This window comes from Mycteria americana, chromosome 3 (assembly GCF_035582795.1).
Source record: "Mycteria americana isolate JAX WOST 10 ecotype Jacksonville Zoo and Gardens chromosome 3, USCA_MyAme_1.0, whole genome shotgun sequence".
Lineage (NCBI taxonomy): Eukaryota > Metazoa > Chordata > Aves > Ciconiiformes > Ciconiidae > Mycteria > Mycteria americana.
In genome coordinates, this window is record NC_134367.1 from 100,480,840 (window position 1) to 100,486,839 (window position 6,000).

Here is a 6,000-nt window from a genome sequence, read left to right on the forward strand (position 1 = left end):
AGTAATTTCTATTCTGTACACCATCTGAGAAGGAAATACAGGGTAATTTAAAACCCCTTTTTTCTACCATGGTTAATAACATAAACAGGGAGCTGTATATGCTGAAATCTAAATACGAGGGTCCTATATCAAGGGATTATTACCTTATCTTTTCTGAATGTGACGTTCACTTGAATACCTGGAATCGTAATAGCTACTCAAGATAAGAAATGGAGGGAAATTCAATAACAGTAAGAGGCCTGGTAACTTATGAGATCTTGATTAGCCTTCAACTGCGCCTAAATGTTGGAAAAGGATTCCCTGGACCGTATGCAAAGGGAGCTGAATAGCAGTGTGAAAATGATTCCCTCATTGCAGAGGAGCACTAACAACTGGCTTCTGTGATTATTAAGGCTTTCTTGTATCCACACATAGATATGAACCTTCTGACTCTTCCGTGGATGACCATTTTTCACCCTAATTTTTAATTGCTTTAAAATTCCAGCTTTGGGGGCTGTGGATGGTAGGTAGCTCTGGCCCCTGCAGTGGTCTCAGAGCTCTTGCTGGCTGGGGGGATGCGCGTGCAGCTCTCAATCTCCTAAATACCGTCAAATCTGAAACTGGACTTCCTCTTCTTAGTAGAGGCTGTAATCCAGCTAGTGACATTGGGTGGTGGTTTACTCTTCCCACGGGTGAGTGAGCATGGGGAAGGGAGAAGAGGCATGTGGCCCCTCCAGCTGCCCGCCCTGGGAGGGTCCGCGAGCTGGTCTGACGCCTCGCCGCTGCCCAGCGGCGCGGTGGAAACGGTGGACGGGCATCAAGGGAAGCCCAGATATCTCCCTTCGGGGCAGCAGAGCCCTGGGTCAGTTTGTGCCTGTCGTGCGCCTGCACCTGCATGAGGGCAAATTGTTCCTTGTGCTGGATGCCATTTGGCTCTGTTGCAGAAGTGGCACAGCAGGGTGAGCAGGGAGGGTTCGATACAGGGTGCTGCTGTTGTGTTAAGAGGGCTGAACAGCATGCTGTAAATCTTAGGAGATGAATTTAGTGTTAACAAATACTTTTTTTAAAGGTCAGATTAGATGAGGAATGCAGCGATTTGCCAATCCAAATGAACACTAACTCTAAAAAGACAGGAATTTGTTTTCTACTAGATTAGTGCTCTGATCTGGATTCGTCCCGTGGCCTCGTGGCTGTAGAACAAAAGCACGAGCGAGGGCAGGAGTACGTGAGTAACGTGAGGCTTGGACCTCCGCTTTCAGCATCAGTGCAACTTTATATTGACTTGAACTGGCTGTGAAACCGCAGCCTAAGTTATGTTCTGTGGGTTTTTTTCTGCATACGCGCTTGAAATCCCAGGATGTATCAAATGATGTCCAGGGGACGGGGGAGGCAAAGCCTCGTGCAGCAAACTGTGCTGAGCTTTCTAGAGCCAAACCTGAACATTTTGCTTCAGTTTGGCTGCTTTGCGTTTGGGGAAGTGCAGCTGGGGAGACTGGGGAGATGATGTCGAGGAAGGGGAAGCCTGGAAGCCTGGAAGAGCCGTCTCCCCCGGCAGTGGTGCCCAGCCCTGGGCTAGTGTCAGCGTGAACACCAAGTCATGACCTCTCCTGTCTACTCAAAGGGTTTGCTATGCTAACCTGCATCTTGAAATGAAATTCATGATGGAATTTAGAATTCATAGCACAAAAGCGAATACTAAACTGTTAATACTAAACTGGTTGCTGCAAAAGCATTGCAAAGCAAGTAATAAGCATCTCATTTTATGGGGTCTATCTCCATCTGCAAATATAAGGCAAGCCAAAATGTAAGGCCGTCGTTTAATGGCTGTCACATTTGCAACAGACGCTTTTTGATGACTGTGAACAAAGCACGAGGCCAGTGAATATTTCCAATAATACAACTCTTCAACTTTCACAAATGAACAATCATAAGACTTGAAGGGATGATACACCTGAAATCTCCAGCTCTACCGAAGAAGATGACAGCAGCTCATTAAAAAGTTTCTCTCCATTTTCCCATCCAATAGTAGATATGGGCACACAATCAGGGACAACTGTGGATTGGGTTGATATGACCAAAAAACCTATGTCCAGCACCTGGAGAGTTAGTAGGACTTGGTGGAAATAATCCTTATTCTTAAAGTAATTACAGAAATGCAACCTGACTGGTGAGTATAATCTACTGTTGCAAGACTAATGGTGAGAGATTTAGAAAGGGATTCTTTCAAACCACTGGTAAATACCAGCTCTCTAAGAGGTAACATGAATACCATAGGCAATGCTATATATAATGTATACACAACGGTGTATACATTAGGCAATACTAAACTTCTGATCCGGGGAGCAGTCACTTGTAGTTTAATAGAGAATAGGTGCTGTTTGGTTGGTAGGAACAAACAAAATGTGATAACGCATTTTTTAAAAAATGGATTCACTCTTGATAACTGTAAAGATGGTCAGTTTAGATGAGATTTACAGATTTATTTCTTAAAATGCATGTTACCAAAACCTTCCAGAATGTTATGGAAATATCTGCGTATGTTTTATGTCCTGAAAAACAGTGTTTAGGTGTGCATCATCTTACCCTCAAAAAGCCCATGCTGTCTCAGAGGTACAGCCTGTTGTCAGAGGGACCGCAGCCCCTGCCGAAGGGCGGTGGTAGGCAGCAGAATGGGTCTCTGCTCCCAGCTTGCTTTCACCACCTGAAATTGGGAAGAGTTTGACTCAGGGTATAGCTAGGATTTAATCTGGAGGAGGAGACCCTTTTGGGACAGTAAAGCCAAGAGGAGCAGGATCCTGCTCAGTCCCTTGCAGGAGACGTGTGAGTGTTACTCTAGCATAGCAGAGACGCACGTGCTCCTGGTTTCACTGATTTTAATTGTTTTATTCAGAAATACCATTTAGCCTTGCAGAGACTGCTCCTGCAGTCATTTGACATGGGGATCTTAATCCGATACTTAATATTTTATTATAAATTTCCTCAGATGTTTACCAGGGGCTCTGGGAGCTCAGCTGGCCGTAGTTTTTACTGTGGTGTGGAGCAGAAGTCCCCCGTGAGCGTCTTAAAGCCTGGAACAGCTGGTAGCCTGCCAGGTGGAGGTGGCTGTCCTGCTTACCCCTCTGCCCTAAGACGAGGGGCCAGTGGTTCCAGGTGTGATGCTCCCCTCGTGTCAAGATCTTTCCTGGGCTGCAATTTGGTACCTAAGCAGGGACATGCGTATTGAGAAAACAAGGGAAAACCTCGGTGAGGTGAAGCTCTTGATCCTCCGCTAATGCAGGAGACGTGAAGGGGGAAGAACCTGTCTGGGTTTCTTTGCTTTTTTGTTAATTAGCACTTTATAACATGGAGTGTTTTCACCTCACAACTCTAAAAACTGATTGGAAAGAGCAATTGTTCAAGTGGTGTGGAATTCATGGAGAACGAGTGCATAGTCTTATCCAGATGGAAAAGCAAATGCTAAGTGTCTTGGAAAAGTTTCCTTGAAATTACAGGAAATGTACTTTCTGTAACTCCAGAACTAGTAGTAGAAAAGGAAAAAGAGGGAGGGTGAAAATCAGCCAGTTAGTATTACAATAACGTAGAAGAAGGCAGAACTTAATATTTCATGGTTGTGCCAGCATTACACAAGCAAAGGACAGCATCTTGTAAGTTAGAAACCACAGCATGTAAGTAGCCTTGTTGCCTTGGCTGCATGGAGAAAAGTAAAAGAAACTGTAAATACTGTTGTATGCAACTTCCCCTTGTACTGCATCTGACACAGAAGAAATAATTCACTAAAGTATTCAATACCCCACAACCTCTTAGTATGGTTAGCTTTTATGATGCAAATGACCCATCATTTTAGAAGTTGAACAATTCCCAGGGAGTAAAATGTTCTAACAGAACCCAATCTCATTGAATTCACTTGTTCTCAGTTCTCTCAATGAGCCCAATTAAGTCCAGGTGGAAATGCTTGTGCTTCAAAATGACTTGCAGAGACTCAGCAGTCCTGGGAAGCTTTGGGTGAAAGGAAGGTCAGGTTCTTCCTGAAGCCTGCTCTGTAACCCTCCCGTTTGTGCAGGGCCCTGTGTCTCTGAGCCCCAGGTGCTGCCGTGCCGTGGCTTTCAGCAAAATATGTAAGTATGTGATTGCTTAGTAGTTCTTTTCTAAGGAATTTTATGAATTCTGAGGCATGGAAGTTTTGGGTTTTTGAACAATTTTTGGCAGTAATTGGGATGAGTGGGGAGTTTAGGGGAATGCTGGTGCCTGTGATGATGGAGCTCTTATCCCAGCATTGGTGTTTCATAATGTCAGCTGTACATCTGGCTTCTTGCATTTGCATTTGAATTCTGGTGTGGAAGACAGAGAGTGACCAAAGCTGTGCTGCAGTGGTGGATTTGAGTTTACAGGCAAGTTTTCTCCTGAAACCCTCTTGTAAAGGGCTCTCTGCGTTTGCTCAGCGTGAGAAGTATGCAGCTGGTATTTGGAGAGGGCTAAGAAAAGTAAGAAAGAGAAATCCCAATTTATTTGGTAAATATCATGACACCTGGTAAATATAATTGCTTCAGTGAAACAAGAGAAAAACTGCTTTTAAAGAGTGAGATCTTCAGGGGAGAGCTAGGAGTTGTGTTGGAGCCCCAAGCACACTGCTGGCACTTGTGTGGGAGTGCTGACAGGGGCTCAGACCCAGCCCTGAGAGAGCCCAAACCTCTAGAGAAGTTTAGCCTTCCCCCCCACCCCTTTTTTTTTTCCTCCAAATCTGATTAGTTTTTCTAAAACGAAATGAATTTCTAGTTTGCGTTGTGCCTGGATGAACTGTGGTGTTTTTGGAATTAGAAGGTTCTGGAAGTACTGGAGAAATTTGATGCTGGTGAGACTTTTCTTCAACCAAATTGAAGCAAATGGGAAAGCCTGGAAAAGGTTAAACTTTGGGATGTTAGTCTAAGGTGAACCTCTGGTTCTGATGGCTTGCCTCTCCCTGCCTTGCTTAAGGCTGTGAACGCTGCCTGTGCTGTCTGTCCTTGTTGACAATGCTTGCTCTCTGTATGTCTTTGGTGACGCTGGATTTTATTCAGTTGGTAAAGGTACCTTCTTCTCCGTGTATGTTGGAGCTCCTGTTTCTCTCTGGTGTCACTGGACTATTTAGAGAACCTCTCATTCTGACTATGAATGACAGGGAGGGGAAAAAAAGGGTAATTTGTAATGAGAAGCAATACATTCCCTTGAGCATGGTCCTTTGAGTTTGTCCTCCTCGCCCAGCAGTTTTCAGTAGTGTCCCCGTGACTGCCTGTGCTCAGAGATGGTCACTCCTGGAAAAACACCAGCCCTGACCTGCCACTGTCCTGTCCAGTTGCTCGCTTGGGAAGTTGTAACTTCTTCTGCTGGGCCTGGGAAGAAAGACTCTGTTCCGCAGGAGCCGTGTCGAGCAGGGCTGACACAGCAGCTGGTAGCACCACAGCAGAAGGCGATATGGAGAAACGTGCATCATCCCCTCGCTCCCATGCAGTCTGTCTCCCAACAGGTAGTACAGCCTCTGGCTGCCGCTTCTCGCGGCTTGCCACCGCTCCTACGTGGCTTTCCTCCAACCAAGCGCACAGCCTGCCGGAATCCTTGGGTCCCACACCCTAAAGGCGTCCCACGCTGGCTGGTTTCCTTCGTTCCTGTGTCCCAGTATGCTCCGTTCCCACGTGTTGTTGTTGTCTTGTCAACTCTGATCCAGGCGTGGTTATGGGAATAGATTAATTGTATCTTCAACTGGGTGTTCAGCAACTTCCGTGTCCGTTTCAAATCCATCGTTGAATACATTGAACAGTGACCTTCATGTTTCTAAATACGTGGTCTCCAAAGGGCCTCGTAAATCCCTCTGCATTACAGCAAAACTGCTTTAACAATTTTTAGCTGGCTAATGGCTATAGTATAGCCACAGAGTAGATGCCTTGTGTCTCTGTTGGGTATGTTCTGCCTTAGTTAAAAATGATCTTCTGATGTATGAAGGACCAAGGCAGGAGCATATTTTCTTTTCCCCACTTTATTTGATCCGAG